This window comes from Protopterus annectens, chromosome 10.part0 (genome assembly GCF_019279795.1).
Source record: "Protopterus annectens isolate FY-2018-M chromosome 10.part0, PAN1.0, whole genome shotgun sequence".
Taxonomy (NCBI): domain Eukaryota; kingdom Metazoa; phylum Chordata; order Ceratodontiformes; family Protopteridae; genus Protopterus; species Protopterus annectens.
In genome coordinates this window covers 1,290,239,870-1,290,262,652 of record NC_056744.1, presented here as the reverse complement: position 1 = coordinate 1,290,262,652, position 22,783 = coordinate 1,290,239,870, and positions in this window count along the sequence as shown.

Genomic DNA, 22,783 nt, shown 5'->3' with positions numbered 1-22,783 from the left:
GGAAGCGAAGTTTACTGCTGCTCTTGCCAAGTCTATTTACAATGTGCAACTGTTTTGTTTAGCAAATGGTATCTCTATTGTGGTATAAAACTTTAAAGCTATGTTAGTAGCACCACAAGTAGAATACTTGCATCTTAATGTAGAGGCTTGAGGTTCTATTCCTACAGCATGTACATTTGTATGCTGCAGTCCTGAGGATATCCTCCTTTGGATGAGATGCCTAATAACTATGAACCTGTTTTTCAGCTTGCCATCCATTTTCTATTGCAATATACCAGCTTACCATTTTTTTAATTTAACATAGGCAATTTATTCTTTGACGGCAGCAGGCACTGAATTTGTAGATGAAACACTGAAATATACAGTTGTTTTCTAGCAACAACCTCTCCATTAGTTTCAGATATCTTTAATGTGGAATTATTCAGATTACTTTTACTTCGGCAGAGATTGTGTGTATTGACTGATATTGGTGGATTGTAATGAGTGGCCTTTTATGGTTGAAATGTTCTGAATTGGACAGTTTGTCATTATTAGTTTGTATGATTTGTTTCATTGCTTACTGGAAAAATGTTCAAAACTATAAATTTAAAACACACTCAAACAAGTGTTGCTGTATAATACAAGGGATATAATTCAATTATATATTCTATATTATAATTAATACAATCAGGTAAATCAAATAACTTTTGCATGGCCCTAACAGTGTGCAAGGAGCCTATTGCTTGAAAACAGTTCAAAGGTAAATAACCTGCCACTGGCCAGATGCATTTTATTTGAATGTAGGTTTCAATGCTGTTTCATTGAATGTGAGTTTCAAAAGTAGAGAAGCTTTAATTCCAAGTCTGCTTTCATTGTAAGACTATTGCTTTGTTTAGGTTTAGTAAATGTCTATCAGTGTTTGGGCTATAATGTTTGAAATAAAAGTTGTAAATTAAATCCAGCTGCCTGTAATCATTGTAGAACTAAAGCATAAAACAGTATGCACACAGAGATTTGAACAGTGTCTACGGCAAATGGGGAGAAATAGCCAAGTAATGGGACACTGGAATGGCTGTGTGGGCGGGGCTTGGGGTGGGTGGACTTGGGCGGGGCTGTGTTGGCAGGGGGTGGGGAGAGCTATGTGGGTGGGGCTCTAGGTTTGCACCCCCCCTGCAAAAAATCCTGCAGGCTCCCTTCGCCCACAAAATAATCAGGAATATGGAGAATATTACAGTTACCACCTAAACTGTTTTAAACAGAACACATTGCAGAAATGTTTATCAGAAGCACAATCAGGACTATGGACAATATTACAGCAATGACCAAACTATTTTAGGCAGAAAACACTACAGAAATGTTTACCACAAGTGAGCCAATAGATATAAAATACAGTACAAGTATGCAGGATACAAACAAATTGCTATAAATATCTAAAATAAGCAATAACTACTTCAAATAAGCAAAAACACAGGCTAGTTATTGCTATATATCACAGATCAGCTGCTCCTCCTCAGATAGCTCTGTGTGTAATGGCTGAAACACTCAAGTTAACTTTTTAACAGAAAGTTGAAAGCTGAATCAACTTTAAAAAAAGCTCAAAAGATCAATGAAGTGCATTCTCCTAGCCGTAGCCCTGGCAACCCAACTTGACAATGACCATAAACCCTCACTGAAGTGGGGGAAGGTCTTTTCTAACTAAAATGGTCTGTACAATGAGCTCAGAAAACAGCCTCTAACAAACAACTAGGCCCACACCACAATCAGGCAAATGTGAATAATACAGCTATGACCTAAATTATTTTAGGCAGAACCCACTGCAGAAATGTTTATCACAAGCACAATCAGGAATATGGACAATATTACAGCTATGACCAAACTATTTTAGGCAGAAAACACTACAGAAATGTTTATCACAAGTGAGCCAATAGCTGTGAAATACAGAACAAGTATGCAGTATACAATTAAATTTCTATAAATATCTTAAATAAGCAATAACTACTACAGATAAGCAAAAAAACAACCAACTTATTGCTATAGATCACAGATCAGCTGCTCCTCCTCAGATAGCTCTGTGTGTAATGGCTGAAACACTCAAGTTAACATTTTAACAGAATGTTGAAACCTGAAAAAAACGTTAAGGAAAAACTCAAAAGACCAATGAGGTGCTTTTTCCAAGCCATAGCCCTGGCAACCAAACTAGACAATGGTCATAAACACTAAAGTCTCACTGAAATGGGGGATGGTCTTTGCTAACTCAGATGGCCTGGACAATGAGCTCAGAAAGCAGTCTCCAACAAACAACTAGGTCCACAACACAATCAGGAATATGGAGAATATTACAGCTAAAACCTAAATTATTTTACGCACAACACACTGCAGAAATGTATATTACAAACACAATCAGGAATATGGACAATATTACAGCTATGACCTGAACTATTTTAGGCAGAAAAACACTACAGAAATGTTTATCACAAGTGAGCCAATAGCTATGAAATATACAAGTATACAGTGTACAATAAAATTGCTATAAATATCTCAAATAAGCAATAACTACTACAAATAAGCAAAAAAAGGCTATTATTGCTATATATCACAGATCAGCTGCTCCTCCTCAGATACATCTGTGTGTAATGGCTGATACACTCAAATCAACTTTTTAACAGAAAGTTGAAACCTGAAAGAACTTTAGAAAAAGCTCAAAAGACCAATGAAGTGCTTTCTCGAAGCCGTAGCCCTGATAACCACACTTGACAATGACCACAAACACTAAACTCTCACTGAAGTGGAGGATGGTCTTTGCTAACTAATATGGCCTTGACAATGAGCCCAGAAAACAGCCTCTAACAAACAACTAGGCCCAAAATACAATCAGGAATATGGAGAATAGTACAGCTACTAGCTAAACTATTTTAGGCAGAACATACTGCAGAAATGTTTATCACAAGCACGATCAGGAATATGGGCAATATTACAGCTACAACCTAAACTATTTTAGGCAGAAAACACTACAGAAATGTTTGTCACAAGTGAGCCAATAGCTATGAAATACAGTACAAATTTGTAGTATACAATAATATTCCTATAAATATCTAAAATAAGCAATAACTACTACAAATAAGCAAAAAAAAAAAAGGCTACTTATTGCTATATATCACAGCTCAGCTGCTCTTCCTCAGATAGCTGTGTGTTTAATGGCTGAAACACTCAAGTTAACTTTTTAACAGAAAGTTGAAACCTGAAACAACTTTAAAAAAAGCTCAAAAGACCAATGAGGTTCTTTCCCCAAGCCATACCCTGGCAACCCAACTAAAAAATTAACATAAACAATAAACTCTCACCGAAGTTGGGGAAGGTCTTTGCTAATCAAGATGGCCTGGACAATGAGGTCAGAAAACATCCTCTAACAAATAACTAGGCCCACAAAACAAACAGGAATATGGAGAATATTACAGCTACCACCTAATCTGTTTTAAACAGAACACACTGTGAAAATGTTTATCACAAGCACAATCAGGACTATAGACAATATTACAGTTATGACCAAACTATTTTAGGCAGAAAACACTACAAAAATGTTTACCACAAGTGAGCCAATCAATATAAAACACAGTACAAGTATGCAGGATACAAAAAATTTGCTATAAATATCTAAAATAAGCAATAACTACTTCAAATAAGCAAAAACACAGGCTACTTATTGCTATATATCACAGATCAACAGCTCCTCCTCAGATAGCTCTGTGTGTAATGGCTGAAACACTCGTTAACTTTTTAACAGAAAGTTCAAACCTGAAACAACTTTAAAAAAAGCTCAAATGACCAATGAGGTGCTTTCCCCAAGCCATAGCCCTGCCAACCTAACTAGACAATGATCATAAACACTAAACTCTCACTGAAGTGGGGAAAGGTCTTTGTTAACCAAGATGGCTTGGACAATGAGCTCAGAAAAGAGCCTCTAACAAACAGCTAGGCCCTCAACACAATCAGGAGTATGGACAACATTACAGCTACTACCTAAACTATTTTAGGCAGAACACACTGTAGAAATGTTTATCACAAGCACAGTCAGGAATATGGACAATATTACAGCTATGACCTAAACTATGTTAGGCAGAAAACAATATACAGTGTTTATACAGTGTACAATGAAATCACTATAAATATCTAAAATAAGCAATAACTACTACAAATAAGCAAAAAAAAAAGGCTATTATTGCTATATATCACAGATCAGCTGCTCCGCAGATAGCTCTAAGTGTAATGGCTGAAACACTCAAGTTAACTTTTTAACAGAAAGTTGAAACCTGAAACAACTTCAAAAAAGCTCATAAGACTAATGAGGTGCTTTCTCCAAGCCATAGCCCTGGCAACCCAACTAGACAATGACCATAAACACTAAACTCAAACTGAAGTCGTGGATGGTCTTTGCTAACTAAGATGGCCTGCACAATGAGCTCAGAAAACAGCCTCTAACAAACAACTAGGCCCACAACACAATCAGGAATATGGAGAATAATACAGCTACTACCTAAACTATTTTAGACAGAACACACTGCAGAAATGTTTATCACAAGCACAATCAGGAATATGGACAATATTACAGTTATGACCTAAACTATGTTAGGCAGAAAACAATACAGATATGTTTATCAAAAGTGAGCCAATAGCTGTGAAATACAGTACAAGTCTGCAGTATACAATTAAATTTCGATAAATATCTTAAGCAATAACGACTACAAATAAGCAAGAAAACAGACTACGCATTGCTATAAATCACAGATCAGCTGCTCCTCCTCAGATAGCTCTGTGTGTAATGGCTGATACACTCAAGTTAACTTTTTAACAGAAAGTTGAAACCAGAAACAACTTTAGAAAAAAACTCAAAAGAGCAATGAGGTGCTTTCTCGAAGCCGTAGCCCTGGCAACCCAACTTGACAATGACCACAAACACTAAACTCTCACTGAAGTAGGGGATGGTCTTTGCTAACTAATATGGCCTGGACAATGAGCTCAGAAAACAGTCTCTAACAAACAACTAGGCCCACAACAAAATCAGGAATATGGAGAATATTACAGCTACTAGCTAGACTATTTTAAGCAGAACACATTGCAGAAATGTTTATCACAAGCACAATCAGGAATATGGATAATATTACAGCTATGACCTAAACTATTTTAGGCAGAAAACACTATAGAAATGTTTATCACAAGCAGGGTTGCCAGACGTCCCTATTTGGGTGGGACTGTCCCAAGATCAGCAGCCTGATCCCGAGTCCCGCCCTGCCGGTTTAAATCCCGGCCAACCTCCGCTTTGTTTTGTTTTTTTTGTTTTTTTTGATTGTCCCGTATACCTGGCATACGGGCCAATCAAAAATTGCTAAACATGGAGCTTCTTGTGTTCTGCATTAAACACGAGAAGCTCCGTGTTTAGCGATTTTTGATTGGCCCATATGCCGGTATATGGGCCAATCAAATCTAAACACGGAGCTACTTGTGTTGAATGCAGAACTGCAATGCATTAAACATGAGAAGCTCCGTGTTTAGTGCAGAGCTACTGAGTGAGCTCAGTTCTTTAATGTGGAACTGTGTTCCGCATTAAAGAGCTTTTTTTTTTTTTTTTTTTTTTTGTCCCTACCTGGGGGACTGGAAATCTGGCAACCCTGATCACAAGTGAGCCAATAGCTATGAAATGCAGTACAAATATGTAGTATACAATAAAATTGCTATAAATATCTAAAATAAGCAATAACTACTACAAATAAGCAAAAAAAGGCTATTATTACTATATATTACACATCAGCTGCTCCTCCTCAGATAGCTCTGTGTGTAATGGCTGAAACACTCAAGTTAACTTTTTAACAGAAAGTTGAAACTTGAAACTACTTTAAACAAATCTTAAAAGACCAATGAGGTGCTTTCTCCAAGCCATAGCCCTGGCAACCCAATTAAAAATTGACCATAAATACTAAACTCTCACTGAAGTGGGAGAAGGTCTTTGCTAAATAAGATGGCCTGCAGAATTAACTCAGGAAAACAGCCTGTAACAAACAACTAGGCCCACAACACAATCAGGAATATGGAGAATAATACAGCTACTATCAAACTATTTGAGGCAGAAAACACGGCAGAAATGTTTATCACAAGCACAATCAGGAATATAGACAATATTACACCTATGACCTAAACTATTTTAGGCAGAAAACACTACAGAAAGTTTTATCACAAGTGAGCCAATAGCTATGAAATATAGTACAAGTACGCAGTATACAATTAAATTGCTATAAATATCTTAAATAAGCAACAACTACTTCAAATAAGCAAAAAAAAAAAGAAGAAAACAGGCTACTTATTGCAATATATCACAGATCAGCTGCTCCTCCTCAGATAGCTCTGTGTGTAATGGCTGAAACACTCAAATTTACTTTTTAACAGAAAGTTGAAACCTGAATCAACTTAAAAAAAAGCTCAAAAGACCAATGAGGTGCTTTCTCAAAGCCATAGCCCTGGCAACCCATCTACACAATGACCATAAACACTAAACTCTGATGAAGTGGGGATGGTCTTTGCTAACTAAGATAGCCTGGACAATGAGCTCAGAAAACAGCCTCTAGCAAACAGCTAGGCCCACAACACAATCAGGAATATGGAGAATATTACAGCTACTACCTAAACTATTTTAGACAGAACACACTGCAGAAATGTTTATCACAAGCACAATCAGGAATATGGGCAATATTACAGCTATGACCTAAACTATTTGAAAACACTACAGAAATGTTAATCACAAGTGAGCCAATAGCTGTGAAATACAGTAAAAGTATGCAGTATGCAATACAATTTCTATAAATATCTTAAACAAGCAATAACTACTACAAATAAGCAAAAAAAAAAACAGACTAGTACTAATCTATAAACCTTTGAACCTATGAACCTATATATCACAGATCAGCTGCTCCTCCTCAGATAGCTAGCTGAAACACTCAAGTTAACTTTTTAACAGAAAGTTGAAACATGAAACAACTTTAAAAAAGGCTCAAAAGACCAATGAGGTGCTTTCTCCAAGCTGTAGCCCTGGTAACCCAACTAGACAATGACCATAAACACTAAACTCTCACTGAACTGGAGGAAGGCCTTTGCTAACTAAGATGGCCTGGACAATGAGCTCAGAAAACAGCCTCTAACAAACAGCTAGGCCCACAACACAATCAGGAATAAGGAGAATATTACAACTAATACCTAAACTATTTTAGGCAGAACACACTGGAGAAATGTTTATCACAAGCAAAGTCAGGAATATGGACAATATTGCAGCTACGATCTAAACAATTTTAGGCAGAAAACACTACAGAAATGTATATCACAAGTGAACCAATAGCTATAAAATAGAGTACAACTATTCAGTATAGAATAAAATTGCTATAACTATCTAAAATAAGCAATAACTACTACAAATAAGCAAAGAAACAGACTACTTATTGCTATATTATTATTATAATATATTATAATAATACATTTTAATATATAATTGTGTGGTTCTGAACAGTGTGCTGTGTGTCTCTCTGCAGTTAATTTGCTATAGAGGGGGTGTTGGTATCACTTCTTTGTTATCTGATATTTAATAGCCTAGAGGGATTCTTCTGTACTTTAAGTGCTAGCCACAAAGTTTGAGAAATCATTTTATGCTCAACTCCTGAGAGACTTGCTTGGCTACAAACATCTGCATTACAAGCTGAAGCTCAGTGAAACCTGAAGTAGTAAATTTTAGTCTTTTAAGTGCAAACTTGCAGTTTTAAAAGTACTATATTTTCCTTTTTTTCTGTTTCCTAATTGTGTGTTTTTGAACAGTGTGCTGTGTGTCTCTCTGCAGTTAGTTCTCCACCCTCCCTCCCTGTTCCTGTGTTGGTGTTAGTGTTGGTGGCTCTGGAATTGCCCGCCCCTCCTGTAAGTCTATATCAGAACACTCCTCCTCGGTCCATCTCATTTGCTCACTTAACTGAGTACAGTTAGATCATTTTCTGAGTCTAGTGTTCACTCTACTTAATACAGAGAGAGAAGATTTGAGAAGGCCAGCCTACTTAGGTTCTTCCTTCCTCTCTTCTTGCACTTAAAAAAAAACAAAACAATGTTTGCACTTTATTCCTTTGCTTTTACTGTATTTGTGTCCCTACTTTATTTTGCTTTTCTTAAAAGTACTCAATTTTATTTATTCTGCTGCATTTATTACTGTTTAGTCGTAGCCTGATTAAAATGCAACTTTTATTCTTATTCTTTTGGTTTAAGCACTTGGGCTTCATACAGGCTGTTTTACATTAAGAAGGTTTGTGGTCTGCACTGTTGTGGCAGGACAGGTAGCTTACATCCTTCTAAGCTAGGAATTGCTGATTGAAGGCCCAGTGTCTGCTATTCTAAAAGTGTATTAGTTCTGGCTTAAGCACTCGGGCTTCAGGCCAGTTGTTCTACATTAAGAAGGTTTGTGATCTGCATTCTTGTGGGAGGAGAGGCTGGATTCTGCCCTTCTGACCTGGGAATTTCTGATCACAGGCTTATTGTGACTGCTTATTTGAACTGTTTCTTTCTGAAATTGGTGTGCCTTGTTGCTGTAGCATAGACCAGATTCAGACATGCTGAATCTAGCATTGTTTGTATAACTTGCGCACTGATACAGGCCATCTTTTTTTGGAGAAGGTTCCCCTGCACCCTAGTAGGCAGTGGTGTGCAGTTAGAACTTGTCTGATTGAAGACTGCTGGAATAGGGCTCAGTTTTGAGCTTATTTCTGGTTAATTGGTTAACTTGTTTAAATCAGTTTGTTAATTTTCTATCGTTTTTTATATATATATGTATCTATATATATCTATATCTATCTATCTATATCTATCTATCTATATATATATATATATATATATATATATATATAAAACTGACACTTTATTCATCTGCTTTTATTGTATTTGTGTTTCCTCCTACTTTATTACTGGGGGCATTAACTACAACTCTGATCTGCGATATATAACAATAAGTATCCTTTTCTGTGCTTTTAAACTGTTTTTTGAGTGTATCTGCTTGATTTAAAAAAAAAAAAAAAAAATATATATATATATATATATATATATATATATATATTTATATATCTATATATATATATATATATATATATATAGATAGATAGATAGATAGATATACTTGTTTCCTACCTTTCTAAGCTAGTATAGTCCAGTTTTCAGGTTAGTGCTGAATTCAGGGCTGTGTTACAAATCTCTGTGTTTGCCCATACCTTATTTGGATAGAAGGAAGTTTCTCTCCTCACCTGTGAGAGAGGGGAGCTTTGAGTAGTCAATCTGTCTCGGGAGGAGTGGTTTCAGCCCAGAAATTAGTAGTTTACTTGCCATTTTGGGCTAATTTCTATCTCTTTCATTTCCCCTGCTATAAATACCATATTTGCCCGATTTTGCATCCCGGGCAGTGCTGGTTAGCTAGAGTAAATCTATTCCCGGCTCCGCAAAGTCTCCTCTTCAATTTTTCCCTAGGAACTAGACAAACTTTAAACTTAAGCACTCAAGCCATTCATTTCTCAGCCCGGCACTTGCTCAAAACTTATAGCAAGCACTTATAAACCCTAGCACTAGACCCTCCTGTACTGTACAGAAGGATATGGCTCTCTATTCGACCTTACCAACCATCCAGTGAAACAATTCATTGTACCTATCCAGGCATGTCCAAAGGGCAGTTTCAGGTGTACTCTCCAGTCAAACTGGTGAATCTGGGCATTTTGAGGCAATGTTACAACTGCCTCATGTACACAGACAACCCCCTCCTCCTACCACCAAACACTAATACATGCGATAGATGCAGTTATACAGCCAAACTAGAGGTTAAGCTCTCTCAACCCAAGACTGGATCAGACAGTCAAGAGGAGAAGGGAAATACTTGCATCACACCACCAATCTTACATAGACCCATTAAACCAGCACTGGCAAAAAATACACATAAATACATGGAAACATACTCGGAGGCTCTAAATAAAAATCTGCAAAACTAACAGAGACCTGCAAAGCAAACATCCAAGCAACCTCCATCCCCCAACACAAACCATGAAACACATACTTCACAAAACCAGTGTGCCATGCAATCACAGCCCTTAAGGCAAAATAACATACATAACATACTAGTAATAGGTGGCACTATAGTCAGGCACACTGATGTCCCACTCACTAGACTGAATAAGGAGGAGGTTACTGTTTACTGCTTTCGGGTGCCAGGATCCACCACATAACACAAGCACTCAGGTCACTCCAGAACAAGTACAAATATGACTCTGTCATTGTTCATGTTGGTGTGAATGACTTGAGCCGTACCTCCCTGGACTACATGAAAAGAGACATGGAAGAGCTCTCTGATCACGTAGCCCAGGCCGGTATGACCCTGGCCCTGAGTAGCATCCTGCCCTCACCAAGAATGATACCACAGTATAAAGAAAAAATTCTCGATTTCAACAATTGGCTAAGTTTCTGGTGTCATTCAAAGGGGATCCAGTATCTGTCCACCTGGGATGACATGCTCGACAAGCCATGCTGCTTCACTAGAGATGGCTTGCACCTGTCATCCTTAGGCTTTTGAATACTTGCCAAGGCTCTTGCCACCCCCATTTTTTAGGCAAGGCTCAAAAGACAAACCCACCACTGTAAATAGCACAAGTAACAAAAAACTGAGGGTAATGCTACTCAATGCCAGAAGTCTAAACCTCAAAATGCATGCACTTGAGGCACTCCTCAATATGGAGAAAATCGATATATGTGCAGTAACAGAAACCTGGTTTAATGCTTCAGTGAGCCTCCCAGCACTACCACGCTACAACTCATACCATACATTTTGGTCACAGAACCCAAACCGAAATACAAAAGGTGGGGGCGTATCCATATTCATCAAGGATACCCACACCTCCAGGTTAGTGGCACAGCACGATGCTTCAGAGATCATCCACATGCAACTAGCAATGGGCAAAACTGAAATTCAAATTGTAGCTTGCTACAGACACTCACCATGTCCCAGGACCCCCATTCCACATTTCTGGAAACACTGGGAAACATAAAGGTCCTACCAAACAGCCTAATATTGGGTGATTTCAATTACCTAAACATTAACTGGGAGAACTACTCAAGTACTAACTCCCTTGCCCAACTTTTCCTAGACTTTATAAACTCAAATGCCCTGGTTCAACTGGTCAACACCCCCACCAGAGGTGACAACATATTGGACCTGGTCATCAGCAACATGGGCGACCGGTGTTCCACACCAGAGGTCAACCCCTCGCTGGTTAGATCTGACCATAAACAAGTCACTTTGGATATCCATATTCCGTCCCCACCCCCGGACAAGAAAGCCACCATGAAAAACTTTTCAAAAGCAAACTTCACATTTCTTAAGACCGAGGTGGAAAGTTTCAAAGCCCCCATGCTGAAGGATAACACTGTCCAAGCTGCAAAATTCTTTACTAATGCATTCTATGGCCAGCTGCAAGAATGCATGGATCGTGCCATCCCAAACAAAACCAAGACTCACTCTTCCAAGAAAAGGAAACCAGTCTGGTGGACTCTTGCCATAAACAAGCTATACAATAGAAGAAGGAAACTAGTACAGAAAAGAGTAAAATCCCAAGAAGGGAAGACATCCCTGATCAGTATCAGCAAGAAACTACGATCCCTCATAAAATAATCCAAGGTGAGCTTTGAAAGAAAAATTGCCAAGGACTCCAAAGATAACCACAAGGCATTCTTTTGCTATGTCAAGAATCTAAGTGGCAATGCTCAGATCTGCTTGGAGTTAGTGCAGAATGGCACAAAATACACTGACCCGACCGATATTGCCAACATCCTGGCAGACAGGTTCAGAGCAAACTTCACCCCCCTCTCACCCCCAAAAGGGCCCATAACCATACCAGAAGAATCTAGAGTCCCTGAAATAAGAAAAACTCAGGTTAAAACAGCCCTCTCCAAAGCCAAAAACACAGCATCAGTGGGACCAGATGGTGTCCCAGGCTATGTCCTACACAAGCTCAAAGATGAACTAACCCCTCACCTAAACACACTGTTCAAACTCAGCCTCTCCACAGGCTACATACCTATAGAGTGGCACACAGCAACGGTTATTCCGCTCCACAAAGGTGGAGCCACAACAGACCCCGGGAACTCTCTCCCTATAGGCCTGACTAGCTTAGTCTGCAAGGCTATGGAGCGCATCATCATGGAACTCATTAACAGAGACATTGGGAAACTCCAAACACTTGACCCTACCCAGTTTGGCTTTGTTAAGGGCAGATTGTACCTCCTAAACCTTGTGGACTTCTTTGAGACAGTTACCAAGGCTATAGACAAGGGAAAGGTGGTACACAAAGCCTACCTAGACCTCGCTAAGGCCTTCGACACCATTCCCCATTGTGGTATTATACACAAGCTCACCAGCCTGAAAGTAAACCCCTACGTCACAAGATGGGATGCCAACTCGCTCACTGACAGAAGCCACATGGTGAGAGTTGCAGGAGCTAGGTCCGTCTCTAAACCAGTTACAGGTGGTGTTCCCCAGGGCTCAGTCCTAGGATGCCCTCCTTTTTGGCATTTACTTCCCAGAGGTACAGGCAAGCATAGGAGGACTATGGCTGACCAAGTTTGCAGACGACTGCAAACTAGGGGCTATAATTGACACTCCAGCTGACACAGACATCCTCCAAAAGGGTCTCACTGAGACAGATACCTGGTGTCAAAATCATGGCCTCAAGCTAAATGCCAAAAAGTGTATAGTCATCCCCTTTGGAAAAAACAAAGTACCCACAAACTACCACAAAGGTGGTAGTCCCTTAAATACGGAAGTAATAAGGGATCTGGGGACCCAAGTAGATAGTAATCTCACCTTTGATAATCACATTGCCAAAGTGGTTAGAAAATCCTTCTACGTGGCCATCTAATCACAAAAGGGTTCACATCCAGATCAAAAGAGGTCATTGTGCCCCTCTACTCATCACTCATCAGACTCATCTTAGAGTACAACGCCCCATTTGGGAAGTACCTTACAAGACACCTGCAACAGCTGGAAAGACCACCAAAGTATGACACCAAGAGGATCAATGGCCTCAAACAGATGCTCTATGCAGCTCGACTGAAGAAACTCTAGTTGTACTCAGTTGCATACCGCCTTCTCAGAGGTGATCTCTGCCTGACATTCAAAGCCATGTCCAACCCAGAATTGAGGGACATGCTCCACCTAAAGAAAAACGTATCCCCTCTAGCCACATGCTCTTGGGAGCTAAACCTAACCACAACAAAAAATAGGACATGCTGGAGGGATAGATTCCTGTCCCAGAGACTTCCCATGCTTTGGAACAAGATCCCAATCTATATTAGGCAGAGCTCCTCACTAACACTCTTCAAAAGAAACCTTGACGAGTGGATGGGAAACAGAAAGTTTACCTCGGGGATCACTTCAGTGGCTCTGCTGGACAGAGGCACAGGGAACTAATATAAGGGGGAGACAAAAGCCAACACATTCTGGCTAGGCCTATAAATGCCTTCGGGCAGATCGCCTAGTACCCACCTATGAACCTATGAACCTATATATCACAGATCTGCTGCTCCTCCTTAGATAGCTCTGTGTGTAATGGCTGAAACACTCAAGTTAACTTTTTAACAGAAAGTTGAAACCTGAAACAACTTTAAGAAAAGCTCAAAATTCCAATGTGGTGCTTTCTCCAAGCCATAGCCCCGTCAACCAGACTAGACAATGACCATAAACATTAAACTCTCACTGAAATGGGGGATGGTCTTTGCTAAGATGGCCTGGACAATGAGCTCAGAAAACAGCCTCTAACAAGCAACTAGGTCCACAACACAATCAGGAATATGGAGAATATTACAGCTAAAACCTAAACTATTTTAGGCAGAACACACTGCAGAAATATTTATCACAAGTTCTCAGTACAAAGGGCAGAGGTGTATCCATATTCATCAAGGATACCCACATCTCCAGGTTAGTGGCGCAGCATGATGCCCCAGAGATCATCCATGTGCAACCATCAGCAGGCAAAACCACATTTCGAGACGTAGCCTGTTATAGATTGCCCACCATGTCCCAAGATGCTCACTCAGCATTCCTTGAGGCACTGGAAAATATAAAGGTCCTACCCAACACCATAATTTTGGGTGATTTCAACTACCCTGGTATAGACTGGGTGAACTACCAAAGTTCTAACTCCTAAGCCCAGTGGTTCATAGAATTTATAAATTCAAATGCCCTTGAACAACTGGTATGTTTTCCCACTAGAGGGGACAACATATTGGATTTAGTCATCTCAAATATGGGCACCCATTGTACCACACCCATTATCACTCCCTCTCTGGTCAGATCAGACCACAAACTGATAACCCTAGACATCCTCACCCCCCCACCTCCCTCTGTCAAAGAAACCATCGTAAAAAAACCTTTCCAAAACAAACTTCAAACTACTTGCGTCAGAAGTGGAAAGCTTCACTATTCCCTTGCAGAAGGATAATGATATCCAGGATGCAGAATCCTACACCAAGACACTCTATATACATCTTCATGATTGTATGGACCGTGCTATCCCAAATAAAACCAAGACTCTTTCCTCAAGCAAGAAGAAACCAGTCTGGTGGACCCCGGTCATAAGCAAACTATACAATAAAAGGAGGAGACTTATACAAAAAAGGCCAAATCTCAAGTAGAAAAATCACCCCTGATCAGCATTAGTAAGAAATTGAGGGCCCTCATCAAGTCAACTAAAGCCAATTTCAAAAAGAAAGTTGCCAAGGATGCCAAGGATGCCAAGGATAACCATAAGGCCTTCTATGGTTAAGTCAAAAACCTAAATGGCAACGCTCAGGTCTGTTCTGAGCTAGTACAAAATGGAACAAAACACACTGACCTCACTGATATTGCCAACATCTTGGCTGACAGGTTCAGTGCAAATCCCCCCCCCCCTCACCACCTGCAGGGTCTATTACTATTCCAGGGGATTGTGTAAATCCAATTATTACTGATACATTGGTTAATAAGGCTCTATCTAAAGCTAAAAACACTGCCTCCATGGGACCAGATGGTGTCCCGGGCTGTCATACGCGAGCACCAAAATGAATTAACCCCGCATCTGAATACCCTGTTCAGTCTCAGCCTCTCAACAGGATATGTGCCCATAGAATGGCCAACAGCAACGGTGGTTCCACTGCACAAGGGTGGGCCCACAACCAACCCTGGGAACTACCAACCAATAAGCCTGACCAGTCTGATCTGTAAGGCAATGGAGCGAATCATTATGGAATTCATAAATGGAGAGATTGGGAACCTCCAAACACTTGACCCCACACAGTTCAGCTTCATCAAGGGCAGATCATGCCTCCTGAACCTGGTGGACTTCTTTGAGACCATTACTCAGGCTATAGATAAGGGAAAGGAGACACACACTGCTTACCTTGACCTTGTTAAAGCATTTGACACCATTCCCCATTCGGGTATTATTGATAAACTCACCAACCTGGGCATAAACCCTTACATCACAAGATGGATTGCAAACTGGCTCTCAGACAGATCCCACAAAGTAAGAGTAGTGGGATCTATGTCCGAATCCAGACCAGTAATGAGCGGTGTGCCTCAGGGCTCTGTCCTGGGGCCCCTCCTGTTTGGCATATACTTCTCAGAAGTACAGGCAAGCACTGAAGGGGTGTGGCTGACCAAGTTTGTGGATGACTGCAAACTGGTTGCTATAATAGAGTTTCCGGCTGACAAGGATATCCTCCAGAAGGGCCTTAATGAGACTGATGCATGGTGTCAAAGCCATGGTCTCAAGCTAAATGATAAAGAATGCGTAGTAATCCCCTTTGGAAAAAACAGAGTACCCACGAACTACCACATAGGAGGTAACCCCCTGAAATCTGAAGAAGTATTAAGGGATCTAGGGACCCAAGTAGATAGTCAGCTTTCCTTTGATAACCATGTTGCCAAAGTGGTTAGAAAATCCTTCTATGTGACCCATCTGATCACAAAAGGGTTCGCATCAAGATCTAAGGATGTAGGTGGTGCCCCTCTACTCTTCCCTCATCAGACCCATTATTGAGTACAATGCACCAATTGGAATGTACCTGGCCAGGCATCTCCAGCAGCTGGAGAGACCACAGAGGTACCTCACTAAGAGGATTACTGGCCTCAAACCATTTCCCTATGCAGCACGATTGAAAAAACTAAGGCTTTTCTCTGTTGCATACTGCCTTCTCAGAGGTCATCTCTGTCTAACATACAGAGCCATGTCCAACCCAGAACTGTTGAACATGCTCCATCTTAGCCAAACCAAATCTATTTGAGCTACACGTTCTAGGGATATAAACCTCAGCACAACAATGAATAGAACATGCTGGAGGGATAGATTCCCTTCGCAAAGACTTCCCTTGCTATGGAACAAGGTCCTGATCTACATAAGACAGAGCCCCTCCCTATCACTCTTCAAGAGGAACCTTAACGAGTGGATGGGTAACAGAAAGTTCACACCAGGGATCATACCAACAGCTCTACTAGATAGGGGCCAAGGGTACTAGCTGCTAGATCAAGGGCCTAGGGAACTAACCAAAGGGGTGGTGAATACCGCACAATGTGGCTGGGCTAATATATGCCTTCGGGCAGATAGCCCAGTACCAACCTATGAACCTAAGTGGGGGATGGTCTTTGCTAACTAAGATGGCCTGGATAATGAGCTCAGAAAACAGCCTCTAACAAACAACTAGGCCCACAACACAGTCAGGAATATGGAGAATATTACAGCTACTACCTAAACTATTTTAGGCAGAACACACTGTAGAAATGTTTATCACAAGCACAGTCAGGAATATGGACAATATTACAGCTATGACCTAAACTATTTTATGCAGAAAACACTACAGAAATGTTTATCACAAGTGAGCCAATAGCTATGAATTACAGTACAAATATGCAATATACAATAAAATTGCTATAAATATCTAAAATAAGCAATAACTACTACAAATAAGCAAAAAAAAACAGGCTACTTATTGCTGTATATCACAGATCAGCTGCTCCTCCTCAGATAGCTCTGTGCGTAATGGCTGAAACACTCAACTTAACTTTTTAACAGAAAGTTGAAACCTGAAACAACTTTAAAAAAAGCTCAAAAGACCAATGATGTTCTTTCTCCAAGCCAGAGCCCTGGCAACCCAACTAGACAATGACCATAAACACTAAACACTCACTGAAGTGGGTGAAGGTCTTTGCTAACTAAGATGGCCTGGACAATGAGCTCAGAAAACTGCCTCTAACAAACAACTAGACCCATAACACAATCAGGAATATGAAGAATATTACAGCTACTACATAAACTATTTTAGGCAGAACACACTGCAGAAATGTTTATCACAAGTGAGCCAATACCTATGAAATACAGTACAAGTATGCAGTTTACAATAAAAATGCTATAAATATCTTAAATAAGCAATAACTACTACAAATTAGCAAAAAACAGGTTACTTAGGTTCATAGGTGGGTACTAGGCTATCTGCCCGAGGGCATTTATAGGCCTAGCCAGAGTGTGTCAGCTTTCACCGCCCCATTGATTAATTAACTGAACCTCTGTCAAGAAGAGCCAATGAATTGATCCCAGGGGTGTATTTTCTGTTACCCATCCACTCGTCAAGGTTTCTCTTGAAGAGTGTTAGTGAGGGGCTCTGCCTAATGTAGTTAGGAATTTGGTTGAAAGCATGGGGAGTCTCTGTGACAGGAATCTATCCCTCCAGCATGTTCTATTTATTGTTGTGGTGAGGTTTAGCTCACTAGAGTGAGTGGCGCGCAGTGACTTGGATTTCTTTAGGTGGAGCATGTCCATCAATTCTGAGTTGGACATGGCTTTGTAAGTCAGGGAGAGATCACCTCTGAGTAAGTGATATGCCACTGAGTACAGCTGGAGTTTTTCCAGTCGGGCTGCATAGGACATATGTTTGAGACCAGTAATCCTCTTGGTGAGGTACTTTTGTGGTCTTTCCAGCTGCTGGAAGTGTCTTGTGAGGTACATCCCAAATAGGGCATTGTACTCTATGATGGGTCTGATGAGTGACGAGTACAGGGGCACTATAACCTCTTTATTTCTAGATGCAAACCCTTTAGTAATTAGATGGGCTACATAGAAGGATTTCCTAACTACTTTGGCAATATGATTGTCAAAGGAGAGATTACTATCTACCTGGGTCCCCAGATCTCTTATTACCTCTTCTGTATTAAGGGGGCTGCCACCTATGTGGTAATTCATGGGTGTTTTGGTTTTCCCAAATGGGATGACTAAGCATTTTTTGGCATTTAGCTTGAGACCATGACTTTGACACCAGGTGTCTGTCTCAGTAAGGCCCTTTTGGAAAATGTCTGTGTCAGCCGGAGAGTCAATTATGACTCCCAGTTTGCAGTCATCGGTGAACTTGGTTAGCCATAGTCCTACTGTGTTTGCCTGTACTTCTGAGAAGTATATGCCGAACAGTAGGGGTCCCAGGACTGAGCCTCATGGGACACCACTTGTGACTGGTTTAGAGTCGGACATGGAGCCCGCTATTCTTACCGTATGAGTTCTGTCTGTAAGCCAGTTGGCAACCCATCGGGTGACGTAGGGGTTTATGTTCAGGCTGGTGAGTTTTTCTATAATTCTCGAGTGGAGAATGGTGTCAAAAGCCTTGGCGAGGTCAAGGTAGGCTATGTGAACTACCTTCCCCTCATCTATGGCCTTGGTGACTGTCTTGAAGAATTCAACCAGGTTTAGTAGGCATGATCTGCCCTTAACAAAGCCGAACTGGGTCGGATCAAGTGTTTTGAGGTTCTCAATGTCTTTGTTAATGAGTTCCATGATGATGCGCTCCATAGCCTTGCAGACCATGCTAGTCAGGCTTTTGGGGTGATAGTTACCAGGGTCAGTTGTGGCCCCTCCTTTGTGGAGTGGGATACCCGTTGCTGTGCACCATTCTATGGGCATGTAGCCTGTGGAGAGTCTGAGGTTGAACAGTGTGTTTAGGTGAGGTGTTAGTTCATTCTGTAGTTCATGGAAGACGCAGCCTGGGACACCATCTGTCCCCATTGACGCTGTGCTTTTGGCTTTTGAAAGGTTTTCACCTGTACGTCTGTGATTTCCAGGACACTACACTTTTCCGGTATTGTTGTGGGCCCTTTTGAGGGTGAGAGCAGGGTGACGTTTGCACTGAATCTATCTGCCAGGATGTTGGCAATATCAGTGGGTTCAGTATATTTTGTGCTATTTTGCACTAGCTCAGAGCATATCTGCGAGTTGTCACTTAGATTCTTGACAAAGCCAAAGAAGGCTTTGTGATTATCTTTCGAATCCTTGGCTATTTTTCTTTTGAAATTAGCCTTGGAGGATTTTATGAGGGACCTTAGTTTCTTACTGATACTGATCAGGGATGTCTTTCCTTCTTGGGATTTGCTTTTTTTTCTGAACTAGTTTCCTCCTTCTATTGTATAGTCTGTTTATGGTAAGGGTCCACCAAACTGGTTTCCTTCTCTTAGGGGATTGAGGGATGGCACAATCCATGCATCCTTATAGGTACTCATAGAGTGCATTTGTAAAGGTTTCTGCATCTTGGGCAGCATTATCCTTTATCATGGGGGCTGTGAAACTTACCACCTCTGTCTTAAGTAAGGTGGTTTGCTTTAGAAAAGTTTTTACTGTGGTTTCCTTAGTTGGGAGTGGTGGTGAGGTGTGGATATCCAGAGTGATTAGTTTATGGTCTGATCTAACCAGTGATGGGTTGTCCTCTGGTGTGGAACACCTGTCACCCATGTTGGTGATGACCAGGTCCAATATGTTTTCACCTCTGGTAGGGGAGTTTACCAGCTGATCCAGGGAATTTGAGTTGATAAATTCCAGGAATGCCTTCACCTGGGAGTTTGTACTTGAGTAGTTTTCCCAGTTAATGGTAGGGTAATTGAAATCGCCCAATATCAGGGTGTTCAATAGGACCTTCATGTTTTCCAGTGTCTCCAGAAAGGCGGAGTGGTGGTCCTGGGTCATGGAGGGTGATCTGTAGCAGGCCACAATTTGCATTGCAAATTTGCCTGATGTTAGTTGCACATGGATGATCTCGGAGGTATTATGCTGCACCACTAACCTGGAGGTGTAATTATCCTTGATGAATATGGACACACCCCCTCCTTTTGTGTTTTGGTTCATGTTCTGTGGCCAAAATGTGTGGTATGAGTTGTAGCCTGGTAGTGCTGGGGTGCCCTGTGGAGTCTTGAACCAGGTTTCAGTTACTGCACAGATGTCGACGTTCTCCATACTGAGGAGTGCTTCGAGCACATGCATTTTGAGATTTAAACTCCTGGCGTTGAGTAGCATAACCCTCATTTTTTTATCTGTGCTGTTTACGGAGGTGGGTTTGACTTTTGAACATTGCCTAAAAAAGGCACTATGGGGGCAGCAAGAGCCTTGGCCAGTATTCGAAAGCCTAGGGGTGACAGGTGCAAGCCATCTCTTGTGAAGCAATGAGGCCTGTTGAGCATGTCGTCCCAGCCTGACAGACACTGGATCCCCTTTGAATGACACCAGAAGCTTAGCCAATTGTTGAAATTGATCATTTTTTCTTTATACTGCGGTATCATTCTTGGTGAGGGCAGGATGCTACTCAGGGTCAGGGTCATACCCACCTGGGCTACATGATCAGAGAGCACTTCCATGTCTCTTTTCATGTAGTCCAGGGAGGTACATCTCAGGTCATTCACACCAACATGAACAATGACAGAGTCATATTTGTACTTGTTCTGGAGTGACCTGAGTGCTTGTGTTATGTGGTAGATTCTGGCTCCTGTCAGGCAGCTAACAGTAACCATCTCCTTGTCCAGCCTAGTGAGTGGGACGTCAGTGTGCCTGACTATAGAGTCTCCTATTACTAGTGTGTTAGGTATGTTATTTCGCCTTAAGGGCTGTGATTGTACGGCACACTGATTTTGTGTTTTATGTGTTGTCTGGTTTGTGACGGGAGGTGCAGGTTTTTTGGGTGTCTGCTTTGGAGGTCTGTGATGCTTTTGCAGGTTTTTATTTAGAGCCTCCAAATATGATTTCATGTATTTATGTGTATCTTTTGTCAGTGCTGGTTTAGTATGTCTATGTGAGGCTGGATGTGTGGTGGAAGTGTTAACCTTCTCCTCATGACTGCTTGTTCCAGTCTTGGGTGGAGAGAGCTTAGCCTCCAATTTAGCTATATAATTGCATCTCTCGCATATGTTAATCTTTTCTGGTAGGAGGAGAGGGATGTCTGTGTACATGAGGCAGTTGTAACATTGCCTCAGGATACCCAGGTTCACCAGCTGGACTGGAGAGTATACCTGAAACTGCCCTTTGGTCATGTCTGAATAGTAGGCTGAGCTGCTTAGTCACTTGGTTGGTGAGGTGTGAATAATGAGCCTTGCCCTGCTGGGCAATCAAGTGTTGGGGTGTATTAGTGCTTGCTATTAGGTCTGAGCAAGTGCTGGACTGTAGGATGCTTTTTAAGTGTTTAGGTTGAGAGTTAGACTATTTTCAAGGGAAAAACTGAAGAGGAGACTTGATGGAGCCAGGATAAATTTAGCCCTAGCTAACCAGTGTGCCCCGACGTGCAAAACCGTGCAAACATCAGGGAAATGAAAGAGATATAAATTAGCCCAAAATGGCCCACAAACTATTAACTTCTGGGCTGGAACCACTCCTCCAGGGACAGATGGCTGCTCCAAGCTCCCTCTCTCACAGGTGAACAGAGTAGCCTCCCTCTACCCAAGTAAGGTATGGGCAACTCAGAAAATTGTAGCAGCCCTGAATTCAGCACTAGCCTGAAAACTGGACTATACTAGCAAGGAATTTATTTTTTAAAAGATAAGGCAAAAACAGTAAAATACACTTAAACAGCTTTAAATGACTACAAACAGTAAAAAATACACTTAAAACAGCTTTAGATGACTACAAGCAATCAGAAAAGGCTTTTAAACAAATTACCCAATTAACCAGAAAAAGATCTCAAAATTGAGCCCTGTTCCTGTAGTCTTCAATCAGACAAGTTCAAGCTGCACACTCCTGCCACTGGGGTTCAGGGGAACCTTCTCCAAAAAAGAAGGCCTGGATTAGTGCTCAAGTTATACAAACAAAGCTAGATTCAGCAGGACTGGATCTAGTCTATGCTACAGCAAACAAGGCGCACCAATTTCAGTAAGAAGCAGTTCAAATATGCAGGCACTATAAGCCTTTAACCAGAAATTCCGAGCTCAGAAGGGCAGAGTCCAGCCTCTCCTCCCTCAAGAGTGCAGACCACGAACCTTCTTAATGTAAAATAACTGGCCTGAAGCCCAAGTGCTTAAACCAGAACTAATAAACTTTTAGAATAACAGACACTTAGCCCTCAGTCAGCAGTTCCCAACATAGAAGGATGTAAGCTACCTGTCCTGCCACACCAGTGCAGACCACAAACCTTCTTAATGTAAAACAACTGGTATGAAGCCCAAATGCGTAAACCAAAAGGCTTAGAATGATAGCTACACTTTAATCAGGTTACTACCAAGCAGTAATAATTACAATTGAATACTTTTAAGAAGGCCTGGATTAGTGCTCAAGTTATGCAAAAAAAGCTAGATTCAGCAGACCTGGATCTAGTCTATTCTACAGCAAACAAGGCGCATCAATTTCAGTAAGAAACAGTTCAAATATGCAGGCACTATAAGCCCTTAACCAGAAATTCCCAGCTCAGAAGGGCAGAGTCCAGCCTCTTCTCCCACAAG